General features: G+C 39.8%; 1 protein-coding gene across 7 annotated transcripts in view; it reads right to left on the reverse strand.

Moving 5' to 3' along the window:
- KCNH7 (potassium voltage-gated channel subfamily H member 7) overlaps positions 1-17,226 on the reverse strand; it is a 486,826-nt gene that overhangs the window by 160,509 nt on the left and 309,091 nt on the right. Inside the window, exons 1-2 of one of the 7 annotated variants that reach the window (XM_045480020.1) lie at positions 9,418-9,422; positions 7,831-7,833 (exon numbers count right to left, since the gene is read on the reverse strand). The exons of the other annotated variants lie outside the window; for them this stretch is intronic. The gene's annotated coding sequence lies outside the window, so the exon portion shown is untranslated. Of the gene's footprint in view, positions 1-7,830; positions 7,834-9,417; positions 9,423-17,226 lie in introns of those variants that run through there. 7 annotated transcript variants of the gene reach the window in all.

Raw genomic sequence — 17,226 nt, forward strand, 5'->3', positions numbered from 1 at the left:
GTAGCCACAGAGCAAGCTGACTCAGAGTAATCTGAATAATTTTTCTTTTGTTAATAAAATTGTTGGCCCACTCCTTGCTTTCACATTTTAAAATAGTGACCAGAATTCCTTCCTTTGAACTGCTCTAAAGATGTTTTATTCTACCGTTTGTATTCACAGGGCATCCTTGTGTCCCCTAAAATCAACAAATGTTTATTGAGCACCTAACATTGGGTCAAACGCTATTCTGAGTTCTCAGACCATGATGAAAAAGATGGCAATGATAAAAACAAAGGTTCTACTTCTACAGAATTTATATCAACACAATAAACAAATACAGAGATATCTAATATATCAAGTAAAAATAAGTACAATGAAGGAAGAGAAAGCAGAATAAGGTGATAGATCGGAAGGGAATGCATTTCCTTTGAAATGACCTACAGGTGAAGCCATGAGATCAAAAGATATATAGGCTAAGTGATGGAGTTGGCTATGTGGCTCCATGTACAGAGCTCAGCTGGCAGAGAAAGCTGCAAGTGTAAAAGGCTTTAGGTAGAAGCAGGGTTGTAAGCTCAAGGAACAATGTGGATGCCAGTATGGCTAGGGCAGGATGTTGGTTGTAGGGTTGGAGTTAGAAAGCAGATAAAGTTGAAGAAGAAGTAGGGAGCCACACCATGTGTGGATGGATTTGGAATTTTCCTGAGTTAGTCAAGAAGACATTGGAAGGTTTTGTGCAGAGGTTGACATGACTTGATTTAAATGTACCCCTTCCAGGGCGCCTGAGTGGCTCAGCCGGTTAAGCGTCCTATCTCGGCTCAGGTCATGATCTCAGAGTTCTAGGGCTCAGGCCCCACGTCGGGCTCTGCACTGATAGAGCCTGCTTGGATCCTCTGTCTCCCTCTCTCTCTGCCCCTCCCTTACTCATGCACATGCATGTGGTCTCTCTCTCTCTCAAAAATAAATAAACATTAAAAAAAAGTACCCCTCTCCAAAAGACCTGAACAAGACATTTTTCCAAAGAAGACACCCAGAAGGCTAAGACACATGAAAAGATGTTCAACATCACTCATCATCAGGGAAATACAAACCAAAACCACAATGAAATACCACCTCACACCTGTCAGAGTGGCTAAAATTAACAACTCAGGAAACAACAGATGTTAGCAAGGGTGTGTAGAAAGAGAGACACTTTTGCACTGTTGGTGGGAATGCAGACTGGTACAGCCCCTCTGGAGAAGAGTATGGAGGTTCCTCAAAAAATTAAAAATAGAGCAATTGCACTAATAGGTATTTATCCAAAGGATACAAAAATGCTGATCCGAAGAGGCACACGCACCCAATGTTAATAGCAGCACTATCAACAATAACATATTAGGGAAAGAGCCCAAATGTTCATTGACTGATGAATGGATAAAGGAGATGTGGGGTGTGTGTGTGTGTGTGTGTGTGTGTGTGTGTGTGTGTAATGGAATATTACTCGGAGATCAGAAAGAATGAAATCTTGCCATTTGCAACAATGTGGATGGAACTAGAGAGTATTATGCTAAGCAAAGTAAGTCAGAGAAAGACAAATATCATATGACTTCACTCACATGTGGAATTTAAGAAACACAACAGATGAACATAAGGGCTGGGAAGGAAAAATAAGATAAAAAGAGAGAGGGAGGTAAACCATAAGAGACTCTTAAATACAGAGAACAAACTTAGAGTTGCTGAAGCGGTGATGAGTGGGGGGCTAGGCTAAATGGGTGATGAGCATTGAGGAGGGCACTTGTTGGGATGAGCACTGGGTGTTATATGTAACTGATGAATCACTAAATTCTACTCCTGAAACTATTATTACACTATATGTTAACTAACTTGGGTTTAAATAAAATTTTTTTAAAAAGTACTTCTCTGACTTCTATGTGAAAAATAGCTTGGGAGGCCAGGAGGAAAACATCACAATAGTACTGGCAAGCAATAAGAGTGGTTTGGACTAGGTGCACCTGGGTCGTTCAGTTGGTTAAGTGTCTGACTTCAGCTCAGGTCATGATCTCACAGTTCGTGGGTTCAAGTCCTGGGCCAGGCTCTGTGCTAACAGCTCAGAGCCTGGAGCCTGCCTTCGATTCTGTGTCTCCCCCTGTTTCTCTCTCTCTCTTTGTTCCTCCTCCACTCACAGTCTGTCAGTCTCTCTCCCAAAAATAAACACACATTATTTTTTTTTTAAAGAGCAAGGGTGGTATTGCTGAAACTGTTGAGAAGGGCCTGATTGAGATGTTTTCAAGGTAGGGCTTATATGATTTGCTGGTGTAATAGATGGCATGTGAGAGAATGAGAGGGGTCACAGACAAGTCCAATGCTGGGGGTTGAGAAACTGGAAGAATGGAAGTGCCAATTATTAAAATGGGGAAGACTGTGGGAGGAGGTGGTCCTGGGGGTTGTGTAAATCCATAGGATTTGGGTATGTTAACTTTATGGTTGCTTACCAGATATCTAAGTGCAGATGTCTAGAGGACAGTTGAAAACAGGATACTGCAGTTCAGTTCAGGGAGTGGTCTAAGCCAGATATAAGAACTTGAGAGTCATTAGGGAATGGGTTATATTTAAAGACCGTATGAGGTCATCTAGGGAACAAGTAGGGAAGTTGGGGGTTGGAGCCAAACATGAGGGGACTGCGGCATCAAAGAAAGGAAGATGAAGAACCAGAGAACATTGTGGGTGAGTAGACAGTGAGGTAGGAAGAAAATCCAGAGTGTAGCTCACTGGGGGCTAAGAAAAGGAAGTATTGCAAGAGGAGGGCATGATCAATTACACAAAACTTGCTGGCAGGCTCAATGGGACCTAAGAAAAGATTGAGTCATGGGTAACCTCTTCAAGAGACATTTTGGTAGATTAGTGGCTATGAAACTGTTTAGAATGCATGAATAAGAACAGAAGTGTACACAATTATTTAGGAAAGTCTTTTGAGGTGCTTTACCAAAGAGGTGATCAGAAACCTGGGGTAATAGCTGGAGATTTTGAAGTGATCAGATTTTGGATTTTTTAGGTGAGAGATATTATAGCATATTTATATACAAATTCAATTAAGTTTTTCAAAGATTATATTTCAAATTTTTGTTGCATCAAGTCTCACCATTTGGTGAGGTCAATAAAAGCCTAACATAGTTATTTAAAACACACAGTGATTTTCTCAATCTGTTCCCTTTGTCAAGTGCAACTTGTGTTCATTAATTTTTCACGTATATACTACTTGTAGATAACAGTTTATAATCTATTGTTTGAGAGCACTACCTCTAATCAGACTGTCTAAATCTGAATTCGGGCTCTGTCCTTTACCTGCTGAGTAAACCTCACGTGATTTCCTAAATGTCACAGCAACTCAGTCTCCTCAACTGTACAAGAAGATAATCCTTATTTCGTAGAATTGTTCTGGAGACCAAATGAATTAATACCTGTGTACTATGGTATTAGAATAAGACTCTCCTTTTCTCAGTTTTCAGTCATGTGATATGCTAATAGGTATCAGGACCTAAAATGAGAATGACCCCCTTCCTCCCACCCCCCACATGCAGATCTGTAAAGGAAATAGTTACAGAACCTTTCTATCCAGGATGTAGAATAGACAGGGAGAGGAGAAGGGGAGTGGTGAGAAGGTTGGGGAAGAGATTTCTTTGGAGAGGACTGGTCCATTACTGTGAGCATTTCTCTTTCCCACCCTCACGAACTGCCACCTTCCAAGGCCAGGACTAATGAGGGGATTTTAAGGGTCCATTAAAGACTTTTGAAACGTGTTCTCTGCAGTTGGGAGACAGGGAGAAAGCTATATGATGAATGGTAGACCTATAATAGTGAGTCCTCAACCCTGGGGGTGTAGAAGGCCAGGAAGGAACAAGCTCTCAGTTTCTGTGGCAGAGACAGTAGGCATCATTATTGGAACAGGCAGGTGCACCTAAATTTTGGCAGGAGCGCCTCATGGTCAAGTCTTCTGGACAAAGAGTAGGCATGGGGTCCTCCAGGAATGGGGATGAGGGGAATCCAGAGGAAGAGACAGACAGGAAACTACCAGATGCTGGAGACCAAGGAGGGAATAGGCAAGAAACCCCAGGGTAGAGGGTTAGCACCAGCAGTGGAAGGAACCTGAATGAAGACAGGATCCCAGCAAAGGTTCTGGAGAGCCTACCCAGGAAAGACAGTGTCAGCTCTGCCCTTCGGCCAGATCCAGAGAAGGCAAATAAAGCAGCCAAACAGGAACTGTCCTGCTCTGTAATCTTTCTGCCCTTTCATCTTCTACTTGGAGGGGAGCAAATAGCAACCAGAGTGTGAGGAGAGGGTAACAGTGAAAGGTTGAAGCTGGCTTCCCCTTGCATTCTGACCTGAAGGCAGCTGGGAGTTGTAATTTTAGAGCCAAATCACCATCCAAAGACAGGGGTCAATTACTCCAGTGAATAAAGCTTAATGGGATGATATAAAACAAAAGCTGCATTTTGTTCACAGTCCAAGCTTCACACTGTTCAGTAAAACTCATACACATGTAAAACTCTTAGAATAGCACCTGGCATGCAGCAAAATTCAACAAGGTGAGCAATTATTTTTGCCTCTTATTAGAGGATCTCCAGAAGGGCCACTTAACTCTCCAGGCTCTCTGTGTAATTTCCTCCAACCTTTTGCCATTCCTGTAACCACAAGCTACACTATTTGTTTTTAAGGGCACCAAGTGGAGATTATTCTTCTCCGAGCTGATTGGTTTAGTGAATGGCTGAAAGTTTTTAATTTCCTACTTTCTAGTAGCCCAGGGAACCCTTTGAAGATTTCAAAAATACCATTAGAGACCTGCCCTGGAAGAAAAACAAAAGACAGCAGCCTCAAGATACGAAAGCCTCATCAAAGAAGCAGCATTGCTCATCTTGAGTTGAAAAGCCTTTTAGAAAAGCAAAGGGGCTGTTGCACCTCCTAGAAGGAGAGAGTTACCCAGTCACAAATGACTTAAGGTGGAATGAAGGGGAGATGGAAATAGGAAATTAGTGAAATTTGTACTTGAATCTAATGTTTCCCTATCTTTCTTTCTTTCAGCACTTCTCAACATCTTCCTCTGCTCTCTCCAGGCCTCCAAAGGGAAGTATTATGAACTTCCTCTTATGGAGGAGAACCATGAAATATATTAATTTCTCATAAGACTGTTAATAACTATTCTTAGGAGAATTTTTTTTAAAGGGGAGTAGTGAAAAACAACAATTAACTCAAGATGGACTCTAATGTAGCCTCTGTGTAACAGAAATACTTTGGCTATATTGATAACGCCTTCCAGATATTTCTAAATTCACATCATATACTGGGGCGCCTGAGTGGCTCAGTGGGTTGAGCGTCCGACTTCGGCTCAGGTCATGATCTCACAGTTTGGGACTTCAAGCCCTGTGTTGGGCTCTGTGCTGACAGTTCGGAGACTGGAGCCTGCTTCAGATTCTGTGTCTCCCTCTCTCTCTGGCCCTCCCCTGCTCACATTCTGTCTCTCTCTCTCTCTCAAAAATAAATAAAGATTTAAAAAAATTTAAATTCACACCATATAAGTAACTGCCTGCTGATATCAACATCACTGCTGGAAAAGTTGTGGCTTAGAGAACAAAAGACCATGATGGAGTCCTGAAACAGAACTAGAAGAAAAAATTGCTATGATTGGAGAGTTTATGTAACATTGTTTAGCCTTTGATTATTTTTAAACCGATGTTATTCCACTCCTGATAGGAAAAGTAAACACACAAAGACTTAATTCGTACTCACAATCCGGTTCCAGAATTCATCCCAAGGTCTGCAGAATAATTGAGAAGTGAAAATATTCCATTTAGAGCATACTTGTAACCAGACTACAAGCTCCCCAAAGACAGGGTATTAGCAATCTATGCACACAAGCCTCAAGACATAATGGGAACTCAATAAATATTTGCTGACTTATTTTTATTTCTTCCTGACAGTGAGAAGTTCATGAAAAGCTGTCCACAAGAGATGGCTCTTGAGCCAAGCCAGAGCAGCATTTGTGACTGTAAGTAGGTAATAGCTTACAGTCTTAAGAAGATGAATTTCAGGGGTGCCTCAGTGGCACCCTCAGAGTTAGTTAGGAGTCTGGCTCTTGTTTTCAGCCCAGGTCATGATCTCATGGTTGTGAGTTCAAGCCCTGTTGGAGGAGCCCCATAAAGAGAAGCCCAGTGCCGTGCTGACAGTGTGGAGCCTGCTTGGAATTTTCTCTCCCTCTCATGTCTGCCCCTCTCCCACTCCCATGCACTCTCTCTCTTTCTCTCTCTCTCTCAAAATAAACAAGCAAAAAAACTTAAAAATAAGTTGGATTTCAGAGTTAGAAAAAGACCTGAGTTAGAAAAGATTCTAAACTTGATGAGCTATTTAGCTTCTCTCTGTCTTGGCTTTTTCTCTGTAAATTCAGACTCATAGTTCTCTTTTAAAGAATGAGCGCTAAACAAGAGGATGCATTTGGAGTACGGTGCCTAGTGCACAGTAGATACTCACAAATGGTAGATAATGAGAATGGAATCTTTTAAAAGGATATGGTAGTTGTAGAAACTGAATACGCCCGATGTGTTACTTTTGTAAGAGGCCAAAAAATGTAGGGCCTGAGTCTTTAAGGCTGAGTAGGAGTAAAGTTGGAGAAGAAGGAAGTTTCATGGAGAAGAGACATATGCACAATTGAAACCAATCTCACTTTAACAACTAATTATTCAGAAACAACCATGTGCTGGGCATTGTTCTAGGTGCTAGAGGTTCAGCAGGTAACAACACTGAACCAAATCCTGCCATCGTGTCACTTATAATGGAGTTGGAGACAAAAATAATGGAGAGAAAAATAAATAAGGAAATGCATAATAGATTAAATGGTAATAGTATAGACCACCATGGAGAAAATAAAAAAGGGGATAGTGAGCGCTAGGAATAGGGTAAAGTTCGTAACTTTTAGTAGAGTGGGAAAGGCCTCCCTGAATGGGTTACTTCTAAATAAAGACCTGAAGGAGATGAGAAGTGAATCATGAGCATATCTGGGAAAATAGATAACAACATATCTAAGGCCCTGCCTGGTATGGGGCTAAACTGTATTGTCCCAAATTCATACATTGGAGCCCTAACCCCGGCGTGACTGTATTTGGAGATAAGACCTTCAAGAAGGTAATTAAGGTTAAATGAGATCATAAAGGTGAGGCCGAAATCCAACAAATGTAATGTCCTTATAAGAAGAGAAAGAGATACCAAGAGTCTGTGTACACAGAGGAAAATCCATGTGAGGACTCAGTGAGAAGATAGCCATCTGTAAACCAAGCAGGGATTTTTCACTATAGGCTAACCCTGTCAGCACCTTGATCTTGGACTTTGAGGCTCCAGAACTATGAGAAAATACATTTCTGTAATTTAAGGCACCCAGTCTGTAGTAGTTTGTTACTACAGCCTGAGCTGACCAGGATAGGCCCCCAAGCTGAATTATGCCAGGGCAGACAATCCATGTGGCTAAAACAGATTAAGCTGAGGGGAAAGTGATAACAGATCCAGGGCAGAGAGGTAACCCAACAAAGGAGCAGGGAGAGTGTCAGAGGAACTAGTCCCTTGTGGGCACTGTAATGTCTTTGAGAAAAGAAAGCCATTGAATGGATTGAAAAAGGGAACTGATAGTCTCTACCTGCTGTAAAGATACGGTACATAAAACTTTGTTACCAACTTGCTCTTGACAGATTAAGAGTATACTAGAACATATAGTGTGAACTGGGAAGTGATGGATGAGGCTTGAGGGATAGGAGGTCACGTCGTGAATGTCTTCTATGTACTTGGAATTCAGTCTTTTGAGGTTGAGGGTACAATGAATGGGTTTAATCATGAGACCATCTTCAAAACTAGTATTTTCTTTTAAAGTTTATTTATTTATTTTGAGAGAGGGAGAGCACAAGTGGGGGGAGGAACAGAGAGAGAGAGAGGGAAAGAGAGAGAATCCCGAGCAGGCTCCACACTGTGCAGAGCCCTATGCAGGGCTCAAACTTAACAACTGTGAGATTATGACCTGAGCTGGAATCAGGAGTTTGGCCCTTAACCAACTGAGCCACCCAGGAGCTAAACATTAGTATTTTAGTGCACACTTAGGGCATGCACTGTTTTAGATACTAGTGATGTCTTAGGGAAGAGAGATAAGTCCAAAAGAAATAGGAGTTATTTATTTGAAGAGACAAAAGGCGTATTTAGAAAAACTACTTATTAACCAGAATAATGGAATAGCCTACAGTCTATTTTACCTTGTGGACTGGGTCAAACTGGATTGCTTATGGGAGGCAGATATTCCAATATTTGCCCATTTCTCTTATGTTACCAGTTCCATGGTTAAATCTAAAGGAAGTTAGTGAAAACATATTGGAGACCTTCAAGTGAACTACAAAAAACATTTTACGGAGGAGTTATTAACAAAAAAACTGAGTTGGCAGATATTTAGCAGTGTACCTAATGATACCTAACAATACATTAGGTCCAACAAAGGAACCTCAAAATAATAATCACCAACATGTATAGATTTAGCATAACAATCACAGATATAATTAAAGCATAACACTGATGAACATATTTAGATAGTTGATGAAGTTGATAGAGTAACATGGTGCTAGAAATACCATTTCAGAATTTCCAGGAGAGATTATATAGATGCCTTTTCATTTGAAAAATGAAGAACTAACCTAATTTACACAAAGCTGCTCATCACATTCATATTTTAGGTGTTGGTATTAGCACTGTGTGAGATGTCCACAGCATGAATAATTTACTTTTAATGGCTTCTTATGTAAAACAATTTCAAGTATTCCGAAAATGGCGAGGCAGTGCCAGTGAGGAGTAAATTTCTTGGATATGTAGCTCTGTGTAGCCCTGGAACTGGACAGACCTAGCTCTGCTTTTATTCACTGAGTGGCCTTGGATAGGTTACTTAATCTCCCTGAGACTCAGATTCCTCATCCGTAAAGTGAGGAAAATAAGAGAAAGAGCCTTACCTCCTAGTGTTGTTGGGAAGGTGAAATTAGATAATACTTGTAAATAGCATTGAACCTGGTGTATAGAAATTGAGCAAGAAATGAGAGTTGTTGCCTTTACGGGGGGGGGGGGGGGATAAATTTGAAAATAAATTTCAACGTGAAATGGTGGTTAAACTTCCCTCAAAGGTTTGATGGAAAAAATGGATTCATTCAACTCTTTATGGAGCTTCAGTGAAGAACTCATTAGCCTAATCCCCTTGTCTTCAGATGAGAAAGCACATCAAATGGCAGCTGGAATGGGGTAGGGGCTTAGTACAGGAAAGACTCTTTTGTTATCTAGTGTCTTAAAATATGTCTCCTTCACTTTGCAGTGACAAGGCCCTTGGTTTATTTCCAATAGTTCTTCTGTCCCTGTAGACTGTCTTATTGCCTTCAGAAAGAAAACCATAGACTTGGTAACTTTTATGATAGCAGAGCTCAGCCTCTTTGGGCAAGCCCCACAGTCAGTGGAATCTGGTACATAGTGGAAATGTGTGAAACAATCTTTAATTCTGGGTTTGCTCTAGGAGTACCATAATTAGTATTTGAAAGCACATTTTAGAAAGAAGGGTAATAATAACAGCTAACATTTATTGCATGCCAGCCACCACTCTAATGCCTTTATATGCATTAATACCACTTGCATCTTCAAAAATGATAATGGCACCATTATATTCCTATGATGTAGACGAAAAGTAAGCCATGCACAGTTCTCTTTTTCCTTGATCTCGGGGCACTCCTTGCCCTTCCCATGACTGGGGAGGAATATGTGGGTTCCAATTCCTTCATTAGACAAAGACCCCGAATGCCATGATTTTGAAATCAGATATGTTCTAAGAAATCTTTATCTTTTGTGAGTAATGGCCTGAGAGCTAAAACTCTTCCCTCCTCCTTTCCCCTAGTCTTGCACATTTCTGCAGTATTCTCAGCTTAGGCAGAGTTCCTTTCTGCTGCCACCTGACAGGCAGGAAGGCGCCCTGTACTTGCTGGGACTGCTCCAGCCTCACATTTCATGTAATCTATTCAGTCCTATACTCCTTCATGACCTTTCTACCTCCTCTCCTCTTTATCAGCTCTGGGCTTTCTAGGAATAACAGTGCTCTACTCTGCTCCCTCAGTCTCTCTCTATTATCTTTATTACTGCTGTTAACAGCCACATAATTAAATCATGGCTACTATTTTCTGAATGTTTTCTACGTGCCACAAGATTCTCATGAGTAAACTTTATCTTAGAGAGGTTTCTCAAGTAGGCAGTAGAACCAGGTTTGAACTCTGAACTTTCCAGCTTTCACTCTTTCTCCTACATCATGTGTCCCAAACAGAGAAATGTTAATAGGTGTTATTGGAAAGTGCTTTCTGTAATTAATCCAGTCTGGGAAAGTGCCCTTCTCTAGAAGATGCTCAGTGAACATCATTGCATTCAAGTTTTGAGAAGTTCTGCAAAAACAAGTATATTTACTTTGTTTAATGTAGCACATCCCAAATTTGACTGTGAAATATTATTTTAGAGAAATCTGCAACGTCATTGAAATGCGCTGAATTGTGCCATACTCCTTCTGTTTCAAAGACACCCTTCTAAGAGGGAGAAACTTATATACCGTAAGTTGCCTAGATGCTTATAAGAGAGGAAGAAACTGCAGAAAACACAGGACTGAGGCAGGAAAGAAAAGATAATTGCAAAGGCTAGTGTTACCTACTCAATATATTTTGCTTGGTATTGGTCCTGATTTGAGCTCTCAGAAGCCCAAGTGAAATAGCATTATCATATTTGATCACATATCTTGTGGCGATGATTTCCCCATAAGCATCACTGAACAAGATATGAGAGAGTGTTTCACATCCTAGGTCCTACTACTTAACAGAGATTAGGTTTTAGCACATAAAAGCCCTAATTCAATAATTCCTTACTATTCTGCACCAGAAATTGCATGAGATAATTCTGATATCTGAAAGGAAATATTTTCACTGTGTTTCCTTAGGAATCATTCCTTTTCATGTGCAAAATACGGGCATATGTATCTTACAATTACTTGTTTACTTTCACTTCTTCCCATTGACATATTTTCTGTTAATATTTATGCTCAGGTGTTAGGCTCTTTTCATACTTTTTTCATACTTATATACTTGATTATTGAAAAAAAAACAAGTTCAACTGTTTCTCTATACTTGATGAACCACTAACAAATTATTTTGGGGATTGAAATTAGAAAGAAAAACTCTGACACCTTGCCTGGCTAGTAAACCAGATTGTCTCTTAAGATGTACTATTATGATTCCCCACTTCCCAGCCTTGGTTCCTGTTTAATTTTAGAGCTGTTTGGATTGAATTAGTGTATTGGAACTAATAAGTGTTAGAACAAGCTGAGGCTGATTTGCAGTGCTGTACTCAGTGTCCAGGCAAGCCAAGTCTGTATTTGCAACCAGGAATTTTGGGGCACATTTGTGACAATTTTTAATACTTTGTGGTTTTTACACACAAGTAAATATTTGGTTATTTGGTTCAATTTTTTTTTCATAAGACATATTCATGTTACCAAGCTGCAAATGTAGCTACAGCAAGCCCACTCCACTAAACTGCCGTTTGTTCAGTAAAATTGCATTAACACTTAACCAACTGCACTGACTCAGAGTATGAGCAAATCTGCACATCACCAGAGTATGTGACCTGTCAAGGTCAAACTCAATTAGAATCCTGAGGCCAGCACCACTGTGTTGATGTTAGCCACTGCTAACTAAGGCTGTATGTGTCCATATGTGTCTATGTTCTATTTGTGGTGTTCTTGTGATTGTGGAGGAGAATTCTACATTTTTTTCTCATGTTAAGTTTGTGACTTTGGAGCAAGTAGAAAACTTATAAACGATGTGAGTTTACTTCATATCTTAGAATGAGTAAAAATGTATTTTAAATTACTAAAGTTTTCAAAGACTGTGTGAGGGACCTACTATGTGCAAGGTACTGCATCAGAAATTGTAGGAGTTACAAAGACAAATAAAAAAGGGACCTTGCATCCAAAAAAGAATCCCCTCATGAGCATGTGCTATACCTGAGAAAAAAAGACCAGTCTTTCGTGGAAAAAATGCATCTTTTCAGCTGGGCCTTAAGTGATCGTGATGGGTAGAAATCGGGAGTGAAAGGAAAAGTGTTAGCAATGAAGAAACATGGTGAATCTCTGGCAAAGTGAGCAGTGTGTGGCCCCCTCCAGGGCACCCAGTGTAATTACCTCATGCCTAGAATTTCTGATTTTAATAACAAGAAACAGGTAACTTTTGTTAAACAACTGCTATGTGCCAATTATTATGTTGAGTCCTGTGCGTGCTATATCTTACTTAATCCTCATGAGAACCTTAACGAAGTACCTACACTAAATATCCCCATTTCATAGAAGAAGACCTTGAATCATGGAAAGAACAAGTAACCTCCCCCAAGTCACACAGCCAGTCGGCTGGAGAGTCAGGATAACAATCTAGATGGTCTATCACATGCCACTGTCTTCACATAACATAATCAGACTTTTTTTTTTTTTTTCTACTTCTTTATAGGTGACACAAATGACCTCAGTCACACACAGCCCTATATGCTTCCGGGGTTTGATTCCAGCACACATCTTCAGGATTCTGAGAGACACCCTCTGCTTCATCCAACACAGAAAAAAGGCACATGTTAAAACACCAAAGAAATCATGGGAAGTCGTTCAGGCTCTTCTGAGAGTCCTCAACATTGAGTACAGGCCTCGATGGGGTTAAAAGTAGACTCTGTAGGCCTGTCTGGGACAAAAGCCATAGAAGCAGAGAAAGGTGAAATCAAAGTCATTTCTCCAGGTAACTTAGCCCTCCCCTCTTCTCACAAAAATTTCGATCTTATTCGACTATTACAACTTGGGGTTTTTATTTTTATTTTTTAAATGCCTAGATTATTTTTACAGAATAGCAGATGGAGCAGAAAGGATGTCCTGGTAACTAGTGACAACACGGTTTTTTGTTCCCATTGGCGGTATTGGGGGGGAACACCCTCTCCCAGGCTTTGACACCAGACTTTGGGGCATGTGACTACTACAGATGTTCCCTGCTCCCTAAGGCTGCCAGAAGCGTGGGCCTGCAGCAGACGCCTGATGGCAAGGATTGCTTGGCAATGGCTCATACTGCCCTGACTATATACTTCCAAGTACAGTTGCACAGCAAGGGAGGGAGGTTTGATTTCAAAAAATGATGAGTACGTTTATTGCTGTTTTTGTGTTAACCCATATCAGGATTCATGACCTAGTCTGCGTTTTTCAAGATAGCAGAGTAGCAATTGCTGTGGGCCATCTGTACACTGAGGCTGAGAGAAAAATGTGGATGAGGAATAATCTGATTTGTGCACACAGCAGCATACATTTATCTGGGGGGCAGGATGTATTTCCCGTGTCCATGAGAGGCTGTGTAGAGTAGTGCATGAGCAGAAAGCTTTTGCATCAGATTGGCAGAGAGTAATTTGCCGATCTGCCACTTTCCATTTTTTGATTTTGGAATAAGTTATTCAAATGCTTTGAGACTGGTTCCTCATCTGAAAAATAAGGATGATGCTACTCACTTCATGGTGTTATTTGTGAAGATGAAGTGAGCCTTAGTAATTATCTGCAAAAAGCTTAAAACATTGCCTTATACACTGAAGAAAAAATGTTAGCTTTTATTACCATAAAAGAATTATCAAAAATAATTTGGAATTCTATAGCCATCAAGTCATTGACTGAAAGACAGAGCCAAACTGTTTTTTTTTTTTAAGTTGAGGAGACAGAACACAATGTACTTGGAGTGTCCCCATCTCCCTTGTGAGCATCTAACTGCCAGTACACATCCCATGTTTCAGGTTTTATTGGCCTCTAAGTATACATTTCCCTCCTCAGACCTTGCTTCGAGTTCTAAACTTCTCCTGGGTCTTATCTCTTAGGAAAATATACCAGTCCACGTATTTATCAAAGGCACTTGTTGACAGTGATACATGGGCTTAATTTTCAGATAATAGAATAAATCTCAGCTCTGGTGTCTGAAAATTTTAGGCAGATAAGCCTGATGTTCATTTGGTTTTACCCACGACTAGGAGTATGTTGGACATAAAAGCTGGGTTAATTCCATCAGCTGAAAGTTAAGCCTTTAGAGTCTCTAAACAGAAACGTATTTCTAAATACCAATGACTCCTTTTTGCCTGATGACTTTGAAGCTGATTAGTAACTATGCATTAACACGTTACTTCTCTTAATCTAAGTCCTCTTGATAGCAACTTTCTGGAGATAAAGTCCTACATCAGAGAAGATTTTCTAAAGAAGGAAATGTCAGTCACTATGGTGAACCAGTGGGAGAAACATTTTGGGATGACAATGGAAATTTGCCACCCTTCAAATGATAAAGAAGAACTGAAAAAAAATATTAAATTGAACACACTGGTGATATTTCAGTAGACATTATAAAACCATCGGTAATGCTGATTTATCACGATTGCATTTGAAGAAAAAAGATTAAAACTTTTAAGATGAAAAATTAATTTAGTAGATTCTTTTCTCTTACTGTCACAGTAAATTTCTAGGGACAAAGAAAGCAGGCAATATTATATACCATTAATGTCTAACAAGAACAAGAGAGGAGACAACATTTGGTCATCTACTAACATCACTAGAAAAAACACAGTAGAAAGAATCTGGACAAAAATTTCAATTCACAAGAAGTCAAGAAGAAGATGAATTGATTTATTTTATGTTTTAACTATTTTTTTAAAAAAATTTTAATCTTTATTTATTTTTATGAAAGAGAGAGACAGAGTGTGACCAGGGGAGGAACAGAGAGAGAGGGAGACACAGAATTGGAAGCAGGCTCCAGGCTCTGAGCGTTAGCACAGAGCCCTTTGCTGGGCTTGAACTCACAACTGTGAGATAATGACCTGAGCTTAAGTCAGATGCTCAACTGGCTGAGCCACCTGTGCTCCCCGATTTATTTTATATATTAAAAAATGCTGCTCCTTCTAAGAACTGCACCTGAGAAGCAATTGGCATTTCAAAGTGTCTACATGTGGATTTTATGGAAAACCTCCCAGGGAGGTGATATCAAGTTGCATCTTAATGGAGAGTGCATAAGTATTTCCAAACTATTTTCAGAAACCAAGGTGTGGAATGCTTGGCAAAATACACAAACAGTGAATGGTAATTCAGAGCCAGGCTGGAGGGAAAATAATTGAACAATGGCATACTCTGTACCTAAGCCATGCCCCCTTTAGGGAAGGCATTGACATTGGAGTGTCAGTAGTGTTAATATTTCTGCTCAATTCATTCAGTTTTCCCTTCCAGGCTCATTCTCTATCTTTCTCCTGTTCAGAGAAAGAAGATGCTAAAAGGATTGCCTCATCTTCTGGCTTCCAGTTGGGTTGTAGCCAGTTGGGATTTCAAGCAAGAGATTGGAGGGAAGGAAGAGAGAGGTGGAGTGTTTTTTCCTCAGATTCCAGCTCTAATAAGGGCTGCAACTAGGTTGCAGTCTGGGATGCATTCTTCACGAAACTTCATAGTTCCTGTCAGCCCTCAGCATAGAGGTCTGTCTCAGGGTTCCAATAATTACCATTCCCTCTGCTTGCCCCTTCTAATGACTTTCCGTGGTTACTAAGCCCGAGACCCTGCACTGTTTCATGTTGCTCCTCATATACTCTACCCTCATTTTGTAAATGGCTCTTTCATTAACTCTCCTCACATTACCCAATTTGAGTGTTCCAAAAATATTTGGATACTGATTCATACAGGGTAAAAATATTACCAGACAAGGAAAGTAAGTGAAGGCAGACATTTCATCCTTAAAGAATAAAGATATAGCAAATATGGAGATAATGAGAATCAGATATGTGAGACCAAAAGAACCTAAACAATTAGGTTAGATAATAATAATAATAATAATAATAATAATAATAATAAGGCAGTACATTTGTCCCCATATCGATTGTCAGAAATCTTTTTTTTTAATTTTTTTAATGTTTATTTATTTTTGAGACAGAGACAGAGCATGAACAGGGGAGGGTCAGAGAGAGAGGGAGACACAGAATCCGAGCAGGCTCCAGGCTCTGAGCTGTCAGCCCAGAGCCTGACGGGGCTCGAACCCATGGACCGTGAGATCACAACCTGAGCAGAAGTCGGGTGCTTAACCGACTGAGCCACCCAGGCGCCCCGTCAGAAATCTTAATTAGGACAAAATGTGAGTGCCAGGTATCTGGATAAGATAAATGACTTTCCAAGATGAAATTCCTTTAAAACCTCAACGGAGATGAAATATAATAGACTAAGTTCTGAGTAGTGGTCAGAAAATGGCAAGTTAGTAAGGGGTAACAGCATAATCAAATTCAACATTTTAATGTAAGTGAGAGGAACTAAAAATAATCATCAGGAGAGTACTTAATGATGGAAAACAAACAAACAGAAAAAACTGACAGAGGATTTAAAACACTTTTTTTTTAATAAAGTGCTCATTAATATCCCAGGGGGCATTTTCAGTTCATTTAAATGCACCATAATGTAATTCCAACAAAATAACTTGACCAGGAGCCATGCATGACTAAGTGGCAAACCTATACACTTGAATGAAGAAAAGAAACAAACAACAAAGACAGTTTTTCCAAAATGAAGAAATTGTGAAAGAAAATTAAGGAATCTAGTAAAATTTGAAGGTGAAACAAAAAAATTAAAGCCAAAAACAATTTGAGAGGCACTTGCAAAGAATTTCAAAGTGATTAATTAAGTTAAATAAGTTATTAGAAGGTTAAAAAAAAACCCAGGAGATAAACTGGGGAACAAATGTGATCATTGAAGGTACATTCAGTGTAGAAAAGGAAACTCCGCAAGATCCTTTTACAAGACACAGAAGAGTTCTAGAACCACATATAAGTTGAGTGCATTAAATGTATTGTACAAAAATAATATAAATAAGTCACCTTCCAACATCAATATTTAAAGTACTCAAGGTATGGTGCTGATGGCCAAAGTATGTAATTTATTACTTTAATGACCAATGTGCTGGTCAATGTGATTCCCATGATAAGCATTTAAGCGGGATCAACAGATTAAAGCAGTGCTTCTCTGCCAGGCAAGCTGTTGGCAATGGTTATAAATTGTAGGATACTAATGCCCTATTGAGAATAACATGCAGGTGGAAAGGTAACATTTTTCTGTAAGGCAAAATCTGGTCTGTTTCATCTGTTGTATATTTTTTAGCTTAAATAAATACC

This window comes from Leopardus geoffroyi, chromosome C1 (genome assembly GCF_018350155.1).
Source record: "Leopardus geoffroyi isolate Oge1 chromosome C1, O.geoffroyi_Oge1_pat1.0, whole genome shotgun sequence".
Lineage (NCBI taxonomy): Eukaryota > Metazoa > Chordata > Mammalia > Carnivora > Felidae > Leopardus > Leopardus geoffroyi.